This window comes from Cherax quadricarinatus, chromosome 61 (genome assembly GCF_038502225.1).
Source record: "Cherax quadricarinatus isolate ZL_2023a chromosome 61, ASM3850222v1, whole genome shotgun sequence".
Taxonomy (NCBI): Eukaryota; Metazoa; Arthropoda; class Malacostraca; order Decapoda; family Parastacidae; genus Cherax; species Cherax quadricarinatus.
The window spans coordinates 5,288,159-5,314,057 of NC_091352.1; the positions used below are offsets into that span (position 1 = coordinate 5,288,159).

A 25,899-nucleotide genomic window follows, 5' to 3' on the forward strand; every position below is an offset into this window, starting at 1 on the left:
TTGGAAGTTGAAGACTCAGATGAATCAAAGGGATGTTAGGAAGTATTTCTTCAGTCATAGAGTAGTCAAGTTGTGGAATAGTCTAGAAAGTGAAGTAGTGGAGGCGGGAACCATACATAGTTTTAAGGCGAGGTATGATAAAGCTCATGGAGCAGGGAGAGAGAGGACCTAGTAGCAATCAGTGAAGAGGCGGGGCCAGGAGCTATGAATCGACCCCTGCAACCACAAATAGGTGAGTACACACACAGAGTTTACATTTATTACGCCGTATAGCAAGTGCTCAACGAAGACAAATTTTACTAAGATTTTGTTCGATTTTTTCTTATAGACTGACTTCACGTGAATTAACACGGCATTCAGTATTTAATTATTGCTTTATAAGCCACGTCCCCATGTTATGACTTCAAACCACGACAAATTACATTGTACACCCCGGTGGCGAATTTACTGTACAGTGCCACTTATCCTGTAAGTGAACGTACCACTGTTTGACACTATTTCAGGGTACACACACTGTGTATAATAATACACAGTGTATACCAAAACACACATACATACACACAGTGTGTAGACCAACACACACAACAGTAAATCAGATGAGAGGTGAGGCGAGGAAAATTGCCTGGTGATGTATTGTAGTCATCTGTTTATGTCAGTAACTCGGGAAGTGTAAAGGGGAGCAAGGGAAGGAAGGGAGGGTGGAATGGAGGGGAGAGGGAATGGGAAGGAAGAGAGAATAAAGACAAAGGAGTGAGGGAAGGAGAAAAGCAACATTGCCATAAACTCCACGTAAGTTCCAATGGTTTATATAAACCTTGGTAATACATTCCGACAAACTAGTTTAAAAAAAAAAAACCTAAGCAAACACTAGGACATATTTATTAAAAAAAATAAGTTAGAAGTGATCAAATCCCAGGACCGAAACGTTTTCTAATAAATATATCCTAGTGTCTGCTTACGTGTTTTTTTAAGCTGACTCGATACACCGTTAACATACATCACTGTTTCTACCCGTATCTTACGTGAACAATTGCGTTCACTAAACAACGTACAGAAGGCCCTCGTGCGTACCGCGGGTCCTTGTGTGTACAATCGATCCTTGTGCATACAGATGAGTGTGCGTATTGCTGGTCTGTGTGCACAACAGGTCCGTGAACGAGTTTACCTGTACATTTACTACCTGTATTTTTTCTGCATCCCCTTAATCTGTACTCATACTACCTGTATCTCTATATGTATCCCTTAACGTGTACTCCAACAACCTGTATCCCTGATATGTTTCCCCTTGACGTATACCTCTACCAGTACCCCCCCCCCTCGCCTCGATCGCAGTTTTATCACAATAACAAGTCAGACACTCCTGTTAAACCTTTCCATTATTATAACATGGGGAAGCGCTAAACTTGTACCAAATAACTCACGAAATCGTAATGACACGATTGCAAACAAACCACGGTACGGGTGGAGATTGAACTCGCGGCAAATGAGTCGTAAAGCTCACTTACCGAGGTCTGAACCTCATACATCGCTTGAGTAATGGGAGGTAATGAGGTCAATCCGAGGAATGAACGGATAGCACCAATTCCATGTACTATCAAAAACCCTTCACCAGAATCAAGATCCCCTCCCACCCCACTATGGGTCGTCTTCATAGCTGGAGGTAGCACTTATCATCTCATATTTTAAGACAAGGTCTTCACCCCTCCTCTCCCATCCACCCCAGCGTGAAGCCATTTTTTATGTTGTCTCTCTCTGCTCTACGATGAAGATGTCGTCATAAACTATCTCCCACAGTAAGTGGGATAGACCATCCCGAGAGATGGTAATTCCCATCACTGGAAGTAGGTTGGTAGACAGCAACCGTCCAGGGAGGTGCTGCCTTCCTCTTAAATGAGCGTGAAATGGCAACTTTTTTTTTTTTTTGCGGTCTAGCAGGAATGCTGATATTTGTGTCTCACAAGCACGTAAGACACCAGGTAAATCTTACAAACGTCTACTTACGTTTATTGTACACATACCTTCATTTTATTATGTGTTTCTTAATAGAGCAGTTCCTAATCCTGTAATATTTTCTTTCCAACTCAGGAGGCCTGGTCTGAGATCGGATTATCTCCAGCTCTACTAAGAACATAAGAATGGAGGAACACTGCAGAAGGCCTACTGGCCCATGCGAGGCAGGTCCTTATCAAAACGACTACTACCTAAAGCTTCCCTAGAAATAACTCCCGTACCCAATGACACCAATCAAACCCAGTCCCTCCCACTCATATATTTGTCCAGTCTCTTCTTAAAGCTACCCAAGGTCCTAGCCTCTATCACCCCACTGGGAAGACTGTTCCACGCATCTACAACTCTGTTAGAAAACCAGTACTTACCTATGTCCTTTCTAAATCTAAATTTATCCAACTTAAATCCATTATTCCTGGTTATTACCTGGTTCGACACCATCAGTACTTTATTAATATCTCCCTTGTTTATGCCCGTCATCCACTTATACACTTCAATGATATCTCCCCTCTTTCTACGCCTCTCCAGAGAGTGGAGATTTAAGGCTTTGAGTCTATCTTCATACGGGAGGTTCCTTACACAGTAAATCATTTTAGTCATTCTTCTCTGTATGTTCTCTAATGAGTCTATATCCATCCTGTAGTAAGGGGACCAAAACTGAGCAGCATAATCTAAATGAGGCCTCACTAGTGATGTATAGAGGTGTAATATAACTTTTGGACTTCTGTTACTTATACTTCTTGAGATAAATCCAAGTAATCTGTTGGCCTTGTTGCGCACACTAAGGCACTGCTGTCTTGGCTTTAGATTTCTGCTTACCATGACTCCCAAGTCTTTTTCACATTCTGTATGATCAAGCTCTACTTCACCTAGATTATAGCTTCGAGGGTTATTTTCATTACCAAGGGCAAGTACCTTACACTTATCCACATTGAACTTCATCTGCCATTTTTTCAGACCAAGACATTAATTTGTCCAAATCGTCCTGGAGTTCATTGATATCCCCCTCAGAGTGAATTATACGGCCTAACTTTGTATCATCAGCAAATTTACTCATGTCACTCGTAATCCCTTCATCAAGGTCATTAATGTAAATTATGAACAAGAGAGGGCCTAAAACTGATCCTTGTGGAACGCCACTAGTGACTAATCCCCATTCAGATTTCACTCCATTAATGGTAACTCTCTGCTTTCTATTGGTAAGCCATGCCTCCTATACCATGAGCTGCCACTTTTCTTAAGAGTCTCTTGTGAGGTACTCTATCGAAGGCTTTACTGAAATCCAAATAAACAATATCATATTCCTTATCACTGTCAACTGCCTCAAATGTTCTATTGAAGAACGTCAGTAAGTTTGTCAGGCAGGAACGACCTCTCGTGAATCCATGCTGAGATTCATTTATCAAGTTATGCTCTTCAAGGTGACTTCTGATAATGTCAGCTATAATTGATTCTAATAACTTGCCCACTATAGATGTCAGGCTTATTGGACGGTAATTTGAAGGAGTGGACTTATCCCCTGATTTGAATATAGGAACCACATTAGCCATCTTCCACAACTCTGGCACAACACCGGTAAGGATGGACGCATTGAATACACTCGTTAATGGCTGACTAAGCTCCATCTTGCATTCCTTAAGTACCCTGGAAAACAACACATCGGGTCCTGGGGACTTATTTTGTTTCAGTTTGTCTATCTGTTTAATAACCATGTCCCTCGTGACAGTAATATTAGTTAACTTAAATTCATCAGGAACTAAATAATTGCTAATTACTGGAATCTCATTTACATCTTCCTGTGTAAAAACTGACAAAAAATAGTCATTAAATAAGGAACACATTTCCAGTTCATTATCCGTCAGCTGTCCATTCCCAGTTTTCAGAGGTCCTACTTTTTCCTTCACCTTCGTCCTATACACTTGAAAGAACCCCTTTGGATTAGTCTTTGATTCATTAGCAACTCTAATTTCATAGTCACGTTTAGCCTTTCTAATCGCCTTTTTTACTTCTCTTTTAAGCTGAACATATTGGTCAGTAAGGTTAACCTCTCCTCTTCTGATGCGCCTATAAATTCCCCTTTTCTCCCCTAATAGATGCTTTAGCCTCCTGTTAACCCATTTGGGATCGTTATTATTAGACCTAATTTCTCTCTGGGGAATGTATATACTCTGGGCACTGTGTACATTATTAAGAAAACAATCATAAAAGCAGATCCCTTCATATTCATAAGTATGATTATCGTCAATAAAATCATTAGCTAGATAACCCCAATCAAGATTAGACAGATGTTCCCTAAGTCCATTATAATCGGCAGAACGAAAATCAGGGATTTTTACTGTATTATCATTATTCTTGCATTCCCAATTAATGCTAAAAGTGATGGATTTGTGATCACTTGCGCCAAGCTCTTCAGTGATCTCCAGATTATTCACGAGTGTTTCCTTATTTGACAAGACTAGGTCTAGCAAATTATTACCCCTTGTAGGCTCAGTTACGCTCTGTTTCAGAAAACAGTCCTGAACTGTTTCCATAAAGTCACTGGACTCTAGATTACCTGTCAAAGAATTCCAGTCAATTTGACTAAAGTTAAAGTCCCCTACTATGACTATGTTACTGTGTCCAGAAGCCCTAACAATTTCGTCCCAAAGAAGTCTCCCTCTATCGTGATCCAAGCCTGGAGGTCGGTATATTACACCTAGAATTAGTTTTTCTTGACCCTCCACGAACTCTACCCAAACAGACTCTGTTACTGCTCCATCTATTTTTATACCTGTTTTTATGCAACAATTAATATTTTCTCGAACATACAATGCAACTCCTCCCCCCTTCCCATTACATCTATCCACATTGAACAACTTAAATCCCTGAATATTACACTCAGCAGTCATATCCCGACTCTTTAAATCATACCACGTTTCAGTTAATGCAATGATATCAAAGTTCCCAGCACATGCTACCAAACGTAGTTCATTAATTTTATTTCTTGCACTTCGACTGTTAGCATAAAATACCATCATATGTTTTTTCTTCTGCACATTTTTCCTATTCATCTTTGTTTTTACACAATTTCTGAAATTATCATTACCCAGAGTTACTCCATGACAGTTACTATTAAGATTCTTAATATCAGAGCATAAGTCAATATATCCATACTCATTATTTATCATTTCTAAACCCATACCTCTAACTAATCCTAGTTTAAAGTCCTAACAACCCCCTCAACTGAGTTAGCAAGAAAACCCACACCTGCCCTGGATAAGTGAACCCCATCCCTGGCATACATGTCATTTCGGCCATAGAAGTTGTCCCAGTTGTCAATGAATGGTACTGCATTATCCTTACAGTGTTTATCCAGCCAACAATTAATACCAATTGCTCTGGACAACCATTCATTACCAACACCTCTTCTTGGCAAAATGCCACATATAACAGGGCGCCCCCCCCCCTTCTTCCTAATTATGTCTATAGCTGTCCTGAACTTTCTAACTAAATCCTCACTTCTACGCTTGCCTACATCATTGCCTCCAGCACTGAGGCAAATAATAGGATTGATCCCATTACCGTTCATGATGTTGTCAAGCCGGCTAACAATGTCCTCCATCCCAGCCCCAGGAAAGCAAACCCTCTGTCTCCTACTCCTGTCCTTCAAGCAGAATGCCCTATCCATGTATCTAACCTGGCTATCCCCAACAACAACAATATTCTTACCTTCCTTGTTGTCGTTCGTCGTGACGATCCCAGTAGTCGACTCACATTCGTCGGGTAGCACCGAGAATGCGTTGGAGGTTTCCACAGGAGTTTCCACAGCAGTCTCTTTCTTCTTCATCGTTTCTGGCTTTCCATTCGTCTTCTTGATCGTCAACTTCGTCGTCCCCTGCTGTCCAGCCACTGACCACGATCCCTTCTTGACCTGAGGACTCGAAACAGGAGGACTACTACGAATCCTCTTGTTTCTCTCGGTCAATCACCGTATCTCCATCTTCGCTACCCTCAATTCTTCCTTAAGTTGCTGGTAAAGTTGCTCGATGAAGGGCATCTTGGTTCAGTCCACGGGGAGCACACAAGACACTTCTTCACAGAGTTAAGTACAGGTCACCACATACGAAATGAAACCTCCGATGCTGCCGCAGCTGCTGAATTCATGGTAAAATGCTTGATGATATCTTTATCGTTTTACTGAAGTCTCACAACTTTGGTTGATACATTTCATTAATGCAAGAAACTCCCCATGTAACTATTAAATAGAGTAGGGTAGCAACACACTGCTGATCTTCCCACTCTGTAACTATTATAAAGTAGCAACACACTGCTGATCTTCCCACTAAGTAACTATTATAGTCAATAGGGTAAGAGAACACCGCAGGTGTTCCCACTATGTAACTATCAAACCACGGTACGGGTGTGGTTTGAACCCATGGCAGCGAGTAGTTTGTAATGTGTTATTACGATTTCCTGAGTCATGAAACTATCATATAGAGTAGAATAACAGCACGCTTCTGATGCACCTAATTTTAGTTTACATGTTATTTACATACAGTAGATATCTTTACTAAGGCCGTGTCTCACACACTGAGAGATTGAAGTATAACGTGACACCCTGCGGTTAATAACGGTATCCACTGCATCTAAGTACCATTTACTCCATTTTGTCGGTGTTAACATACCAGTACAGTACCTGTACCCAATCCGGTTAAAAAGAGACTAGGTCCTTCCACCTCCTCCCCGTCAGCGATGCCGGGAGTACAACCTCTTCAGTGTTCCCATCTTGTATGTGGTTCTCCTTGCTCTGGTGTGCCCGCTGTTCAACTTTATGTTTACCCACCCACTAGCACAGCATCAACAATAGCTGCCACAGGAGCAGAACAGCATTAGGAACATCATTAGTTGCTGTAACTGCAATAACAGAATACGCAACAGCAGTAACAGTACGCAACAACGGCAATAGTAGGTTACGCAGAGACATCAGCTGCAGTAACAACAAGAGATGCAGCTGTACTAGCAACAGGAAAAGCAACAGAAGTAATTAGTAAGAACTGCATTAGTAGCATGAGTTATAACAGCAACGACACGCTGCAGCACCAACAACAAAAGAAGCAGTAGCAGCAACGGAAGCAACATTAATAACAAGAACATAAATGGCAACAGGAGACAGCAAAATCAATAAAAACAAAAGCAATAACAGAAGAAGCAACAGGAGATACAAGAGCATCAGAAACAGCAATTTCAGCAGAAGTATTAAGAACAGTAATTAATACATAACAATAGCAATATGAAAATGGAAGTAGCAGCAACAACAAAGTCAGCTGCTGTTTCAGCACGAAGAACTGCTGAAACAGCAGTAGCATCAGCAGAAATAGCAGGAGTATGTACAGTAAGTGGGGACAGCAATCAACAGGAGCAGCCACAGCAGTAAAAACAAAAAAGAGCAGTTACAGCGGTAAGTAAGAGAGCAATAGCATTAGCAGAAGAAAAAGAAACTGAAGCAGTTGCAGGGGAAGCATCAACAGGAAAAGGAGCAAAAGAAAAAGGAACAGGAGAAGCAGGACCCAGAGGTCCTGGTAGCTACGTGCGCTCCTGAGGTCGGAGGTGGATATACTGTCAGAGATCCAGTCTGCCTTCAACTGCATAACTGGACTCTGGAAGGAATCTTTGTGCTCTTAGCTTTCACAATGCTTAGTTGTTAGACACTCACGATACACTGTATATATTGTATGTCTCTCTCTCTCTCTCTCTCTCTACACACACACACACACACACACACACACACACACACACACACACACAGACTGGACACAGCAACAAGGGGACACAGTTGGAAGTTGAAGACACAGATGAATCACAGGGATGTAAGGAAGTATTTCTTCAGCCACAGAGTAGTCAGGAAGTGGAATAGTTTGGGAAGCGATGGAGTGGAGGCAGGATCCATACATAGCTTTAAGCAGAGGTATGATAAAGCTCAAGGTTCAGGGAGAGTGACCTAGTGGCGACCAGTGAAGAGGCGGGGCCAGGAGCTTGGACTCGACCCCTGCAACCTCAACTAGGTGAGTACACACACACACACACACACACACACACACACACACACACACACACACACACACACACACACACACACATATATATATATATATATATATATATATATATATATATATATATATATATGGAGTGCTGGAAGCCCAAGCCCCTCTCCCACAAAACCTCCTTTACCCCCTCCCTCCACCCTTCTCGAGGACGAACCTTACCCCACCTTCCTTCCCCTGCAGATTTATACACTCTCCATGTCATTCTACTTTGATCCATTCTCTCTAAACGATCAAACTACCTCAACAACCCCTCTTCAGTCCTCTGACTAATACTTTATTAACTCCACACCTTCTCCTAATTTCCACACTCCGAATTCTCTGCATAATATTTACACAACACATTGTCCTTAGACAGGACATCACTGCCTCCAACCGCCTTCTCGCTGCAGCATTTACAACCCAAGCTTCACACCCATATAAGAGCGTTGGTATCACTATACTTTCATACATTCCCTTCTTTGCCTCCATAGATAATGTTTTTTGTCTCCACTTATACCTCAATGCACCAAATTATATATATATAGAGAATAGAGAAATTTCAAGCGCTTTCGTGACTACTCACATTATCAAGGAACTATGAAAGTAAAGCATCCAAGGGAGGTATATAAGGGGTCTGGCCAACACCTCACTATCAGACCCCACAACGGTTAAACACCTGACACGCGCCGGCCCAACTGGACAGGTCCTTTGCACAACCCACCAACAAACTAGTCTACCCAAGAAAATTTTAAAAATTATTATTTGTCCAGTGTATTATTAAATTCTTCCCAAATTCTATTAATTATAAATGGATCTAATTTATATAAACCAAAGGAAATATTTATATTGTCAAAACACACACACACACACACACACACACACACACACACACACACACACACACACAAATATATATATATATATATATATATATATATATATATATATATATATATATATATTTGTGCATGCTTGGCAAATATAAACAATGAGTGTGTAGATGTGTCACCCACCACGCCCTCACCCACTGGTCTTAACCTTCACTCTTGTCTCATGGTCAAGCCGCTGTCACTTCACAAGTCTTTCCCAAATCCTCATTGTTTTCATTATTTGAGTTTACATTAAACACTTGTTTGGAGATGACCAATTTTTATTCATCCTTTTACAATTAATCCTTCTCAGAAGAGGTACATTACACAGAAGAGGTGTAAACTTCTTGTTTATTCAAGTATCTTAATTTGCTTTTATATATATATATATATATATATATATATATATATATATATATATATATATATATATATATATATATATATATATATATATATATATATAAATTAGAATCGTTTATTTTTCATCTTAGTACCATTAGCCGACCTAGAAAATGTACAGAGAACTTTCACGGCGCGCATAACGGAGATAAAACACCTCAATTACTGGGAGCGCTTGAGGTTTCTAAACCTGTATTCCCTGGAACGCAGGCGGGAGAGATACATGATTATATACACCTGGAAAATCCTAGAGGGACTAGTACCGAACTTGCACACGAAAATCACTCACTACGAAAGCAAAAGACTTGGCAGACGATGCACCATCCCCCCAATGAAAAGCAGGGGTGTCACTAGCACGTTAAGAGACCATACAATAAGTGTCAGGGGCCCGAGACTGTTCAACTGCCTCCCAGCACACATAAGGGGGATTACCAACAGACCCCTGGCAGTCTTCAAGCTGGCACTGGACAAGCACCTAAAGTCAGTTCCTGATCAGCCGGGCTGTGGCTCGTACGTTGGTTTGCGTGCAGCCAGCAGCAACAGCCTGGTTGATCAGGCGCTGATCCACCAGGAGGCCTGGTCACAGACCGGGCCGCGGGGGCGTTGACCCCCGAAACTCTCTCCAGGTAAACTCCAGGTTAGCGATATTTGCATATATTCAAAACTGCTCAGGTTTTCCTAATAATTTTAACACAGTAGTTAAGAATGCTGCCGATGTGTTGATAATGTATCGATATTACTACTCCATGGAAGACGACCACCTGGTCATTTTACCTTTATTAAGATAAGATTTCGTTCGGATTTTTAACCCCGGAGGGTTAGCCACCCAGGATAACCCAAGAAAGTCAGTGCGTCATCGAGGACTGTCTAACTTATTTCCATTGGGGTCCTTAATCTTGTCCCCCAGGATGCGACCCACACCAGTCGACTAACACCCAGGTACCTATTTGCTGCTAGGTGAACAGGACAACAGGTGTAAGGAAACGTGTCGAAATGTTTCCACCCGCCGGGAATCGAACCCGGGCCCTCCGTGTGTGAAGCGGGAGCTTTAGCCACCAGGCCACCGGGCCACTCATTCATTGCTAAACCTGTAGAGCTCTCACAGTGTCTGAAGAATGGGAGGTACTCATTTATGATCCAAGGAAAGGAAAACTCCAAGTCACTGAATGGCGAACCCTTCACCAGCATCAATGCTCACCCCCTCCCCCTTGAAGGGATTCTCTACAGGAGAAAGTAGCTGTAATATACAAATGTAGTCAATAAATATGTCAAGTAATTAGCACCGTATAAATTGGTCCTTTACTCATCGGCATTGGTTTAATTATCACTGCTAGTTATAACAAAATAAATGGCTAGCTATGTACGTGTAATAGCTAGTTAGATATTGGCTTTTTTTACGGATTGTAGTGTTAAAAAAATTCACTTCTGATTTAATTAGGTTTCACCTTCGGCAGTTATCAGAAGCGCACGTGCGTAAAACACACACACACACACACACACACACACACACACACACACACACACACACACACACACACACACACACACACACACACACACACACACACACACACACCAGATCAATCTAAAAAGAAATATGCTCAAGAAAAGGTTGTAATCTTTGTTTACAACAGTGCGGTGCCTGACATGGGTGAATTTTCATTTTGATTTCAAATTGATACAAAGGTTAATTTTTGGTATCGCCTTGAAGGGTGGGGTCTGTAGAACAATTGTGATCCGAGTGGAACACAAGCGTGGGAATAATCCGACCTCCCTGGCAACTAGGTGAAATACTCAAAACTATTGTGACTCTTGAACCAAACATCCTACCTAAACATATGAAATCTCGGAAGGTTTCACATAAGTAATTTTTTTATATTCTAAGTAAAATACCAAAATAATCCACCCACCAATTTGAAGGAATTAGCGTAATTTAGTAAAAAATTATGGGAATCACTTTATTTTAGGAATAACTTGATGGAATACTGCAAATGAATTATTATTATTATAATCAAGGGGGAAGCGCTAAACCCGGAGGATTATACAGCGCCTGGGGGGGGGATGTGGAAGGCATTCAGGCTTAATTCGGGGAACTGGAGCACAGATCCAATTCCCTAAATCAAGAGCCCCTCACCAACATCAAGGAACCTTCCTTGAGGGGACTGCAAATGAAACTTTTTGCAGATGGTAGTTCTGAACTCTGTCGAGACCTCTAATGTTAGGTGCGATGGTTGGATCAAAAGTTACAAGACAAGTGTTAACAGTTCACGTAGGTGCCAGGGATTTGAGGTTTGCCACATGTCCCCCTTCCCCACGAGGTTGTAATCTCTTATTGTAGAGATCACAACCTTCAAGGTGATACCAAAAATAAAACTTTTGCTGCATCAACTCAGGATCGGAGAATACCACTTAACGCCACCACCTTCCAGCTCTTGTCAGCATTGAAACATCCTACGCCATGTTTTGAATCAACCAAAATTGCTTTACTCAACTAAAAGCCAATTATATTATTTGTGTTACAACTCTGTGTATAACAAAATGCACATTGATAAGAGACTTCATACGTGTAGACTTCCAAAAAGGAGATACATTTTGAAGAAGAAAGTTTGGGTGTGTTGCGAGTGTTACCCCTTCCTTATAAACGCTTAAAAAACAATATATTCAAATTACAAATACAGGAGTGTTAAAATTACAAATACTGGTGTTAAAATTACAAATATTGGTGTTAAAATTACAAATACTGGTGTTAAAATTACAAATACTGGTGTTAAAATTACAAATACTGGTGTTAAAATTACAAATATTGGTGTTAAAATTACAAATACTGGTGTTAAAATTACAAATACTGGTGTTAAAATTACAAATACTGGTGTTAAAATTACAAATATTGGTGTTAAAATTACAAATACTGGTGTTAAAATTACAAATACAGTTGCAGAGGAGGTTGGTAGGTGTATCGGAGACACAGTAGACACAGCTGGCAACTTAACTAATAGCTGCGTATATTACCTGTCAAAACATATGCAAGTGAGCTACTGAACATATGTTAAATATTACCAGGGCAATTCCCTTGATAAAATTACAAGAAAGGATCGATATACATACACGTCAGAGTCTCAAAGTAAAAGGTCGGCTATAAAAATTAAACGAATTTAGGCTGACGTCAGTATTATTCAAGCATAGTAGGTGGGTGGTTGCTCATGAACTATTCAGTGCTAGGCTCCTCAATAATCCCGTTCACTCATTATATTTACAAAATGACTTACAAATAAGATTTCATTTACTTATCTGAATTTTACAGGCATTTACAAAGTATAATAGTATTTGTAACAATGATACTGGGATTGTTATTATTATAGGTATGATGAAGTGCCAGACCCTTAAGTCATACACCACACGAGGAAGCGGTTTATAAGGATAACTCCCTTAACTTGAATGAAGAACCCTTCATCAATATCAAGGCACCCACCTTGAAGGGTCGGGAACTTGAGTATCCCTTATACGGTAAGATCGTGACCAATTGATCACCTGTGTACATCAGCCGATTATAGCCTACTGTCCACATCCATTTCTTCTATAATAGTTATCGCCTAATATATCACGTTTGATATTTCTACGATGGTTCTATATAAATGACAGTCCTTTATCCATTTAATTAAACAGATGGAAAATTAACCATGAGAGTGTTCAATTTCTAGTGAAGACGGTGACTGGAGAGCAGTCATCATACCAGCTAACCTTTTGTTCTATGATTGTTCTCTCATATTCACTATATGGTGTACACTTTTAACAATGAGAGGTGTGTATCTGTCAGTGTATATAAAGTGACAGGTGTATATAGATCGAGATGTATATTTCTTTATATATACACGAACAGGTATAGGTATTTGTTAACGTAGACAAAAATTTTCAAGACATATATGCAAAACATTTGTTACCTTGTAGTTACCACGAACACCATGGATGGTTCAACACATATCACAGCTCAGCTTTTAATGCGAGGAATGGAATGTGATCAAGTTTAATCCGAAGGGGAGGGTCGCTCAAATTCCTTGGATTAAGAGCCCTTCACGGGCATCAAGGAGCCACTGAGGTTTTCTGCTTGTTGACCAGGCAGATACTAGGTAAGTCTGGTCTCACGCCTGGTTGCCAGAGCAGAATTTTATTATATTATGTGGAAGCGCTAAACCCATAGGGGTTATACAGTACCTCGGAGAATAGGAGACATTCGGGTTCAATCTAAAGAAGGGGAACACAGGTCCAATTCCTTTGATCAAGAGCCCCTCACCGGCATCAAGGAACCTCCCTCGAGGGGAGCAGAACTCTAAAAACCAGCCAAAGGTATGTGTACCACGGCATGCCCAGCACTTGCCCGTGGCTGCTGCACGAATGCCACAGATCACTTTTTTCATATTTATAAAAAAAAATGTAGGAGTTGCAGAATTTCAAGGAATCCTTCAAGGATGCTCACGGAACCCGGACTAAAAAAAAAAATTCTGGTTCAAATTAATATTAATGGTTGTTGCATTATATTTACCAATAGTGATTAATTTAATATTTGTGAAAATGTAAAAATAATTATGATTTAAGTATCCGGACGGGGGACCTGACTTTTTCTTTCCAGAAGGTTTTCGTTTATTACCTCGAAAATGCTTCATCGAATCGGCTTGAGATTTTCAACGCTGGTGTGTTGTAACTAAGAAAGGTTCATGCAGGTGTCTTCTGGTCACTCTTATACAGATCACTCCCGGTTTTGGTTTCCTGTAAGTCCTAATTTGCCAATTTTTAATATATTATGATACTGATTTCCGTTCAGTAACTGAAGTAGGGTTAAATTATGATGGTTATTTGTCTGTGTTCAATGAACAATGGTATAACGTTGTGCAATATGATGATCCGGGGTGAAAGGGAGGGGGGGGGGGGTCATGGGTGTACTGCTCAAACATATTTTATTACATGTACTTAATTAATGTGTATATTGCTGATAGGAAGGGGTAATGAGAACTGTTTTTAATTAGTATTGCTTGCACAGTTTTCCTTTGTTTTTGTATAAAAGCATTTTACATCTATCAGGTGTGTGCAGTGTACTACGTGACATATTATTGTAAATTGAAATGATTTGAATGATGTCGGGTATCATATTGTGTAATCTTGTTTTTCACACACAACACTGTTGGGGGTTGCACTGAGTCATGTGAAGAGGAATTTTTTTAATGGCAATGTAACACCTGCAGTGTTTTGATTATGAGGACATAATTGTTTTTTCTATGTGAAATATCTGACACTGTATACTTTTATTTATTTATTGTAATGTGTGTTTTAAATAAAATATAAAAAAAAAATAACTGAAGAATGCCTAATCTGACTTCAAATCTTTAACGCTGATGTATTTTACAAGATAGATGATACCTTGTAAATTATGGCAGTATAAATGTAAATGAACAAATTTCGTAACATACTGAATATACTTCGAACTGCTGGATTCCGTGTTAAAAATGAAGAATGTCTTAACTTAAACGATTATTAATTTTTTACTATCCATTCTAGCCTTCAGTCTGCCTATTTAATCAACACGTTTTTGGGGGAATATCATACTTCTTTTGAAGCACTTAAATATCGAACCCTCAGTTTGATGGATTGAACAGATCTTCAAAACATTTTAAACCTACACCATGTAATTTTTTGGCGTAATTCCCTTTCATCTAAAAATTGAGTTGGACTTAAAATATTTATTATTTTGTTTACAATCCTACTGTCTCCTGTGTATCCTTTTATATGGGAGTAACTTGCGAGATTTTCATTAAGATCAGACTATTGGTTTCGTAATGTATACAGGAGAATGATACCCCGCCCCTCCATGAAAATCAGTCTGCGGGCCATTCAACACCGTTGGATTGTCCTGGGGACTTGTAAACAAGGTCCCGGGACTGAAACGTGTGCCTTTATCCTCATCATGGCATAAGATATTTGACCAGATTAAATGAAAAATACTTTACGAAGGTCAGTGAACGTAATCAGCTGGTAGAACAAAGAAATCTATCATCAAGGATGTTCCCTAGTATGCTGGAGGGAGTTACACGCAGTATAACTCAGACGCAACTAGTAAATTATACCCTGGATGCATGTAAGCTTCATGTTACACCAGCAGTTGCGTGTGCTTATGATGGCTGACGAGGAAGCAACTCCATTCTGCTTCCTGAACCATGAGGTCCATTATGATTAGTAGTGGGGTTCCAGGCTCAGTGCAATACTCTCAAGACAAGGTAACGCAATGCTGGTTGAAGAATTGTAATCACCAGTTTTTTTTTTGTTCTGCAACGGAGCCAGAACTGTTACTTGTCATGATGACTTGTTAAAATGGCTGAAAATTCACTAGTTATATCGTAGTTATGGCGCTCCTGGTCAACCCGTCAGAGAAAAGAACGGAAAACTGGTCTATGCACTTCATATTATTTGCAAAGTTTCGATGGTATTCTTTTTATTATTACTATTCCCTAAATCCTTGTAAATTTGCCCCGTGGAAGAGCGGGTGATTCCTGTTCTTTTTTTATTGGAGAGATACTCATTCTGTAGTTGGTATTCTGGCCAGAGTTATTCAGATTTTTATACTGGACAAACTAACCTTCGGCCAGGTTTAAGGTATATTGACCGTCAGAGCCAGCACCTTAATTTTAAGTTAGTTAGCTCTCCAGTGTGAGCCTTACGGCCTAGTCCTGACGACCAAGTCGTAAGAACGTTTAGACACTACTTAAATAACGTTTTGCTTAAAGACCAAGCTTGGAGACCAAGCTTTTGTAAGTCTATAGACTTAAAAAAAAAAAGCTTTGCCTTTAACAAGGTATCCAAATTATGTATGTGTCCTTGTTAAGCAGATCCAGTATAGTTTTGCGAAACTATTTGTTGTGTATTCTAAGTTATATCATTTCCCCTCTTCTCCAAAAATCTTGCGAATTACGTATTACGAATTTAACAGATCAAACAAACTGTACATTCTACTGTGAATCCCTTAAACCAAAGCATAAACCTTAATAAGAATAAACATAAACATCCCACCACATAATCTCAAAATAATAATAATAATAATAATAATAACCACGAAAATCTCCATACTTTAATTATTATCAACCTCGGAACACAAATGTTCTGAAGTTTTTTTTTTATTCGCCGGTATTCTCCCGGCCCGGGTCTTTTCCAAGTAGTGGTGACCCGGCCTTGGCTCCCTATCTGGGGAGTATCTCGAGACGTAAGTCTCCCATGGGAGGAGGCACAAGTACCTCCTCATCTTTGGGACCAACTGTCCCCAGGCCTAGCCACATTCCCCGCCCTCACGGGGCTCGTAGGGAGAAGCTAGGCCTCTGGTCTGCCATCTACCCCCCCTCAAAGGGGCTCGTGGGGATGGCAGTCTTATGAGCTCAGGCCTATCAAATTATCTTCACTTAAGGTTAGACAAGTCATGTAAATTTGTGATATAGCAAATGTCTATACAATTTTTTTGTGTGTACTTTAATTTCTAATAGCAAGTATCATGTGTATAAGTTATTTAAATGTTGATATAATTTTAACATTCACAACAGTGTGTGTTCTCAATGTTTAATGTATACGTATGCGATATATGAGAGGACATGAGAGAAATTACGCTCATATACAAATCAAACCATGCAAAGCCCGGGTAGCGTAGCTGGAAGGCCTCGAAAAACAAGCTTGTTTACAAGCAGCCACAGATGACATCACTGGAGTATATACACAGAGGCGTGGCATATCTGAGATGCGCTGTGGGTTAATAATGCCATGATCCCGAGCATACTATAATTTTTCTTAAACGATGACAAAAGCTGGTGAATCATTTACTGTAAAGTATTTATATGATCGGTGGTGAACATATGAAATGCAGGATAAGAACTTTAGCATTTTTTTTTCAATATTGTACTCCTTTTTTTTTAATATTAACACTGTGTAGATGTGCGTGGACGTCTGGTGCCCCTGTGTCAGCAAGGGAAAGCATATTTATTGGATTTTTTTTTGTCAAAACTATCGCGTTCAGTTCACACACTGAGGTCTGCGGTTCGTTCACCGGTACGAGTGGAAACATTTAGGACATATTTTCTTAAGACTCCTGCTGTCCATATTCACCTAGCAGTAAAATAGGTATCTGGGTATTAGTAGACTGGTGTGGGTCGCATCTTGGGGACAAAATTGACCTAATTTGCCTGAAATGCTGTGCACAACACGGGACTTTCTATACAGTATGTCACTGATGTCAACTAGGCCTTTATATATTATACATGCAGAAATAAGGCTTATTTTTTATTATTTATGGGAAGTAATTGATCAAACTAATAATTTATTTCATCATGTTAACCAATTTTAAGAAAAATTTTCGCCCCCCTCCAAAAAAGGTAACCTTCATGTAATCATCAGTGTTTAAAAGTACGTATAAATCCAAACAAAAGTATATATTATAATTATAATCAAATTAAGCGCTAAACCCGTACAAAAGGTCACAACTGTCTACCAGTTATCAATGTAGAGCAGCAAACTCTCCTCGCAGTTTGCCATAATATTGTACATAACTTTATGATCCTTACCAAAGAATCGTACTAACAATCACAAATCGATACAAATGGCAATAAAAATCACAAATATATACAATTCGATGGAGACTAAGTAACCATCACAAATACTAAACAAGACTTACTACGGACGTTCACGCACACAAATGTAATTAATTATTAAGCTGTAATTGTAATTTGTATATTCATTAGTCATGGAAAGTGTAATTAACACGGAGTGTAGTTGGTGCACGCGCGATGGCGCTCACGTAAATCGTTGGGCCTACATAGGTCTAATTAGCGGTGAACGGGACGAGAGTCGACAGACTTACTCATTGAATATTCAACAGTCAATAATGAGCTGCAGAGTAATGAAGATTAATTACACACATACACTTGGTTTATGCGCCTAGACTGAATGAATAATTAATACATATCTTACGCTCATACACATGGTTTATGTACCAGACTAAATGGATAATTAATGAATATCTTAAAGGCAAAAAATAAAGTTATGAATTTTGCAGTTTTTCAAAGAGGTTTAGCAACAATAATAATAACAAGTGTGATTACCTATACACTAATATATAAACGAAACTGACGTCTTCCACTGAGGCAGGTGACCACTGAGGCAGGGTGACCACTGAGGCAGGTGACCACTGAGGCAGGTGACCACTGAGGCAGGGTGACCACTGAGGCAGGTGACCACTGAGGCAGGGTGACCACTGAGGCAGGTGACCAATGAGGCAGGTGACCACTGAGGCAGGGTGACCACTGAGGCAGGTGACCACTGAGGCAGGGTGACCACTGAGGCAGGTGACCACTGAGGCAGGTGACCACTGAGGCAGGTGACCACTGAGGCAGGGTGACCACTGAGGCAGGTGACCACTGAGGCAGGTGACCACTGAGGCAGGGTGACCACTGAGGCAGGTGACCACTGAGGCAGGGTGACCACTGAGGCAGGGTGACCACTGAGGCAGGTGACCACTGAGGCAGGGTGACCACTGAGGCAGGTGACCACTGAGGCAGGGTGACCACTGAGGCAGGTGACCACTGAGGCAGGGTGACCACTGAGGCAGGTGACCACTGAGGCAGGGTGACCACTGAGGCAGGGTGACCACTGAGGCAGGTGACCACTGAGGCAGGTGACCACTGAGGCAGGTGACCACTGAGGCAGGTGACCACTAAGACAGGGTGACCACTGAGGCAGGTGACCACTGAGGCAGGTGACCACTGAGGCAGGGTGACCACTGAGGCAGGTGACCACTGATGCAGGGTGACCACTGAGGCAGGGTGACCACTGAGGCAGGGTGACCACTGAGGCAGGTGACCACTGAGGCAGGTGACCACTGAGGCAGGTGACCACTGAGGCAGGTGACCACTGAGGCAGGTGACCACTGAGGCAGGGTGACCACTGAGGCAGGTGACCACTGAGGCAGGGTGACCACTGAGGCAGGTGACCACAGGGGTGACCACTGAGGCAGGTGACCACTGAGGCAGGTGACCACTGAGGCAGGTGACCACTGAGGCAGGGTGACCACTGAGGCAGGTGACCACTGAGGCAGGTGACCACTGAGGCAGGGTGACCACTGAGGCAGGTGACCACTGAGGCAGGGTGACCACTGAGGCAGGTGACCACTGAGGCAGGTGACCACTGAGGCAGGGTGACCACTGAGGCAGGTGACCACTGAGGCAGGTGACCACTGAGGCAGGGTGACCACTGAGGCAGGTGACCACTGAGGCAGGTGACCACTGAGGCAGGTGACCACTGAGGCAGGGTGACCACTGAGGCAGGTGACCACTGAGGCAGGGTGACCACTGAGGCAGGTGACCACTGAGGCAGGGTGACCACTGAGGCAGGTGACCACTGAGGCAGGTGACCACTGAGGCAGGGTGACCACTGAGGCAGGGTGACCACTGAGGCAGGGTGACCACTGAGGCAGGTGACCACTGAGGCAGGGTGACCACTGAGGACCACTGAGGTGACCACTGAGGCAGGTGACCACAGAGGCAGGGTGACCACTGAGGCAGGGTGACCACTGAGGCAGGGTGACCACTGAGGCAGGGTGACCACTGAGGAGGCAGGGGTGACCACTGAGGCAGGGTGACCACTGAGGCAGGGTGACCACTGAGTGCAGGGTGACCACTGAGGCAGGGTGACCACTGAGGCAGGGTGACCACTGAGGCAGGTGACCACTGAGGCAGGGTGACCACTGAGGCAGGTGACCACTGAGGCAGGGTGACCACTGAGGCAGGGTGACCACTGAGGCAGGTGACCACTGAGGCAGGGTGACCACTGAGGCAGGTGACCACTGAGGCAGGTGACCACTGAGGCAGGGTGACCACTGAGGCAGGTGACCACTGAGGCAGGGTGACCACTGAGGCAGGGTGACCACTGAGGCAGGGTGACCACTGAGGCAGGGTGACCACTGAGGGGTGACCACTGAGGCAGGGTGACCACTGAGGCAGAGTGACCACTGAGGCAGGGTGACCACTGAGGCAGGGTGACCACTGAGGCAGGGTGACCACTGAGGCAGGGTGACCACTGAGGCAGGGTGACCACTGAGGCAGGGTGACCTCTGAGGCAGGGTGACCACTGAGGCAGGGTGACCACTGAGGCAGGGTGACCACCGAGGCAGGGTGACCACTGAGGCAGGGTGACCACTGAGGCAGGGTGACCACTGAGGCAGGGTGACCACTGAGGCAGGGTGACCACTGAGGCAGGGTGACCACTGAGGCAGGGTGACCACTGAGGCAGGGTGACCACTGAGGCAGGGTGACCACTGAGGCAGGGTGACCACTGAGGCAGGGTGACCTCTGAGGCAGGGTGACTGAGGCACTGAGGCAGGGTGACCACTGAGGCAGGGTGACCACTGAGGCAGGGTGACCACTGAGGCAGGGTGACCACTGAGGCAGGGGTGACCACTGAGGCAGGGTGACCACTGAGGCAGGGTGACCACTGAGGCAGGGTGACCACTGAGGCAGGGTGACCACTGAGGCAGGGTGACCACTGAGGCAGGGTGACCACTGAGGCAGGGTGACCACTGAGGCAGGGTGACCACTGAGGCAGGGTGACCACTGAGGCAGGGTGACCACTGAGGCAGGGTGACCACTGAGGCAGGGTGACCACTGAGGCAGGGTGACCAGGCAGGTGACCACTGAGGCAGGGTGAACACTGAGGCAGGGTGACCACTGAGGCAGGGTGACCACTGAGGCAGGGTGACCACTGAGGCAGGGTGACCACTGAGTGCAGGGCGACCACTGAGGCAGGGTGACCACTGAGGCAGGGTGACCACTGAGGCAGGGTGATCACTGAGGCAGGGTGACCACTGAGGCAGGGTGACCACTGAGGCAGGGTGACCACTGAGGCAGGGTGACCACTGAGGCAGGGTGACCACTGAGGCAGGGTGATCACTGAGGCAGGGTGACCACTGAGGCAGGGTGACCACTGAGGCAGGGTGAACACTGAGGCAGGGTGATCACTGAGGCAGGGTGATCACTGAGGCAGGGTGATCACTGAGGCAGGGTGATCACTGAGGCAGGGTGATCACCGAAGCAGAGTGATCACTGAGGGGTGATCACTGAGGCAGGGTGATCACTGAGGCAGGGTGACCACTGAGGCAGGGTGACCACTGAGGCAGGGTGACCACTGAGGCAGGGTGATCACTGAGGCAGGGTGATCACTGAGGCAGGGTGATCACTGAGGCAGGGTGACGAGGCAGGGTGATCACTGAGGCAGGGTGACCACTGAGGCAGGTGTGAGGCAGAGTGATCACTGAGGCAGGGGTGAGGCAGGTGATGATCACCGAGGCAGGGTGATCGCTGAGGCAGGGTGATCACCGAGGCAGGGTGATCGCTGAGGCTGGGTGATCACCGAGGCAGGGTGATTGCTGAGGCAGGGTGATCACCGAGGCAGGGTGATCGCTGAGGCTGGGTGATCACCGAGGCAGGGTGATTGCTGAGGCAGGGTGATCACCGAGGCAGGGTGATCGCTGAGGCAGGGTGATCACCGAGGCAGGGTGATCGCTGAGGCAGGATGACCACCTTGGCAGGGGTACCACTGAGGCAGAGTGATCACTGAGACAAGGTGATCACTGAGGCAGGGGGTGACCACTGAGGCAGGGTGACCACCACAGGGTGAGGCAGGGTGATCACTGAGGCAGGGTGATCACCGAGGCAGGGTGACCACTGAGGCAGGGTGACCACTGAGGCAGGGTGAGGCAGGGTGATCACTGAGGCAGGGTGATCACTGAGGCAGGGTGATCACTGAGGACAGAGTGATCACTGAGGCAGGGTGATCACTGACCACAGGCTGAGGCAGGGTGATCACTGAGGCAGGGTGATCACTGAGGCAGGGTGATCACTGAGGCAGGGTGATCACTGAGGCAGGGTGACCACTGAGGCAGGGTGACCACAGGGTGAGGCAGGGTGATCACTGAGGCAGGGTGATCACTGAGGCAGGGTGATCACTGAGGCAGGGTGATCACTGAGGCAGGTGATCACTGAGGCCACTGAGGCAGGGTGATCACTGAGGCAGGGTGATCACTGAGGCAGGGTGATCACCGAGGCAGGGTGATCACTGAGGCAGGGTGACCACTGAGGCAGGGTGATCACTGAGGCAGGGTAATCAGGCAGGGTGATCACATCTGAGGCAGGTGATCACCGAGGCAGGGTGATCGCTGAGGCAGGGTGATCACCGAGGCAGGGTGATCGCTGAGGCTGGGTGATCACCGAGGCAGGGTGATTGCTGAGGCAGGGTGATCACCGAGGCAGGGTGATCGCTGAGGCAGGGTGATGACCAGGCAGGGTGATCACTGAGGCAGGGTGATCACTGAGGCAGGGTGACCACGAGGCAGGGTGATCACGGAGGCAGGGAGATCACGGAGGGAGGGTGACGTCTGAGGGAGGGTGATCACTGAGGCAGGGTGATCCCTGAGGCAGGGTCATTACCGAGGCAGGGTGATCACTGAGGCAGGGTGACCACTGAGGCAGGGTGACCACTGAGGCAGGGTGACCACTGAGGCAGGGTGACCACTGAGGCAGGGTGATCACTGAGGCAGGGTGATCACTGAGGCAGGGTGACCACTGAGGCAGGGTGATCACTGAGGCAGGGTGATCACTGAGGCAGGGTGATCACCGAGGCAGGGTGATCGCTGAGGCTGGGTGATCACCGAGGCAGGGTGATTGCTGAGGCAGGGTGATCACCGAGGCAGGGTGATCGCTGAGGCAGGGTGATCACCGAGGCAGGGTGATCGCTGAGGCAGGATGACCACTGAGGCAGAGTGATCACTGAGGGTGATCACTGAGGCAGGGTGACTGAGGCAGATTGATCGCTGAGGCAGGGTGATCACCGAGGCAGGGTGATCGCTGAGGCTGGGTGATCACCGAGGCAGGGTGATTGCTGAGGCAGGGTGATCACCGAGGCAGGGTGATCGCTGAGGCAGGGTGATCACCGAGGCAGGGTGATCGCTGAGGCAGGGTGATCACTGACAGAGTGATCACTGAGGAGTGCAGGGGTGATCACCGAGGCTGAGGCAGGGTGACCACTGACACTGAGGCAGGTGATCACTGAGGCAGGGTGATCACTGAGGCAGGGTGATCACTGAGGCAGGGTGATCACTGAGGCAGGGTGATCACTGAGGCAGGGTGATCACTGAGGCAGGGTGATCACTGAGGCAGGGTGATCACTGAGGCAGGGTGACCACCGAGTGATCACTGAGGGTGACCACTGAGGCAGGGTGACCACAGGGTGACCAGGCAGGGTGATCACTGACCACTGAGGCAGGGTGACCACCGAGGCAGGGTGACCACTGAGGCAGGGTGATCACCGAGGCAGGGTGATCGCTGAGGCAGGGTGATCACCGAGGCAGGGTGATCGCTGAGGCTGGGTGATCACCGAGGCAGGGTGATAGCTGAGGCAGGGTGATCACCGAGGCAGGGTGACCACTAAGGCAGGCAGGGTGACCACTGAGGCAGGGTGACCACTGAGGCAGGGTGATCACTGAGGCAGGGTGATCACTGAGGCAGGGTGACCACTGAGGCAGGGTGACCACTGAGGCAGGGTGATCACTGAGGCAGGGTGACCACTGAAGCAGGGTGATCACTGAGGCAGGGTGATCACTGAGGCAGGGTGACCACTGAGGCAGGGTGACCACTGATCAGGCAGGGTGACCACTGCAGGCACAGGGTGATCACTGAGGCAGGGTGATCACTGAGGCAGGGTGATCACTGACAGATTGATCACTGAGGCAGGGTGATCACTGAGGCAGGGTGACCACTGAGGCAGAGTGACCACTGAGGCAGGGTGATCACTGAGGCAGGGTGATCACTGAGGCAGGGTGATCACTGAGGCAGGGTGACCACTGAGGCAGGGTGAGGCAGGGTGATCACTGCAGGGTGGCTGAGTCAGGTGACCACTGAGGCAGGGTGATCACTGAGGCAGGGTGATCACTGAGGCAGGGTGATCACCGAGGCAGGGTGACCACTGAGGCACTGCGGGTGATCACTGAGGCATGGTGATCACTGAGGCAGGGTGATCACTGAGGCAGAGTGATCACTGAGACAAGGTGATCACTGAGGCAGTGCGACCACCAAGGCAGGGTGATCACTGAGGCAGGGCGATTACTGAGGTAGGGTGACCCCCAGGCAGGGTAACCAGCGAAGCAGGGTGATCACTGAGGCAGTGTGATCATTGAGGAAGGGTGATCACTGAGGCAGGGTGACCACTGTGGCAGGGTAACCACACTGAGGCAGGGTGATCACTGAGGCAGGGTGATCACTGAGGCAGGGTGAACGAGGCAGGGTGAGGCAGGGTGACCACTGAGGCAGGGTGACCACTGAGGCAGGGTGATCACTGAGGCAGGTGTGACCACTGAGGCAGGGTGATCACTGAGGCAGGTGACCACTGAGGCAGGGTGATCACTGAGGCAGTCAGGGTAACCTGAGGCATTGAGGTAGAGTAGCCACCAGGAGGGTAACCACCATAGCAGGGTGATCACTGAGGCAGGGTGTGACAGGGTGATCACTGAGGCAGGGTGATCACTGAGGCAGGGTGACCACCAAGGCAGGGTGACCACTGAGGCAGGGTGATCAGGGTAATACTGAGGCAGGGTGAGCCAGGGTTATCACTGAGGCAGGGTGACCACTGAGGCAGGGTGATCACTGAGGCAGGGTGATCACTGAGGCAGGGTGACCACTGAGGCAGGGTGACCACCGAGGCAGGGTGACCACTAAGCAGGCAGGGTGACCACTGAGGCAGGGTGACCACTGAGGCAGGGTGACCACCGAGGCAGGGTGATCACTGAGGCAGGGTGACCGCTGCAGGGTGACCACTGAGGCAGGGTGACCACTGAGGCAGGGTGATCACTGACCACTGAGGCAGGGTGATCACCGAGGCAGGGTGATCACCGAGGCAGGGTGACCACTGAGGCAGGGTGACCGCGGCATGGTGATCACTGAGGCAGGGTGATCACTGAGGCAGGGTGATCACTGAGGCAGGGTGATTACTGAGGCAGGGTGATCACTGAGGCAGGGTGATCACTGAGGCAGGGTGACCACTGAGTGCAGGGTGACCACTGAGGCAGGGTGATCACTGAGGCAGGGTGACCACTGAGGCAGGGTAACCACTGAGGCAGGGTGACCACTGAGGCAGGGTGACCACTGAGGCAGGGTGACCACTGAGGCAGGGTGATCACTGAGGCAGGGTGATCACTGAGGCAGGGTGACCACTGAGGCAGGGTGACCACTGAGGCAGGGTGATCACTGAGGCAGGGTGATCACTGAGACAGGGTGATCACTGAGGCAGGGTGATCACTGAGGCATGTTGTCCACCAAGGCAGGGTGACCACTGAGGCAGGGTGATAATCTGAGGCAGGGTGATAACTGAGGCAGGATGATCACTGAGGCAATATGATCACTGAGGCAGGGTGATCACTGAGACAGGGTGATCACTGAGGCAATGAGACCACCGAGGCAGGGTGACCACCAGGCGAGGCAGGGTGACCTACT

At 46.0% G+C, this 25,899-nt stretch overlaps 1 protein-coding gene across 4 annotated transcripts in view; it reads right to left on the minus strand.

Annotated features, from left to right (window-relative positions):
- Nucleotides 1-25,899, minus strand: part of LOC128699417 (uncharacterized) — a 162,160-nt gene that overhangs the window by 14,812 nt on the left and 121,449 nt on the right. The window contains exon 1 of one of the 4 annotated variants that reach the window (XM_053792110.2): nt 13,282-13,437. The exons of the other annotated variants lie outside the window; for them this stretch is intronic. The gene's annotated coding sequence lies outside the window, so the exon portion shown is untranslated. Of the gene's footprint in view, nt 1-13,281; nt 13,438-25,899 lie in introns of those variants that run through there. 4 annotated transcript variants of the gene reach the window in all.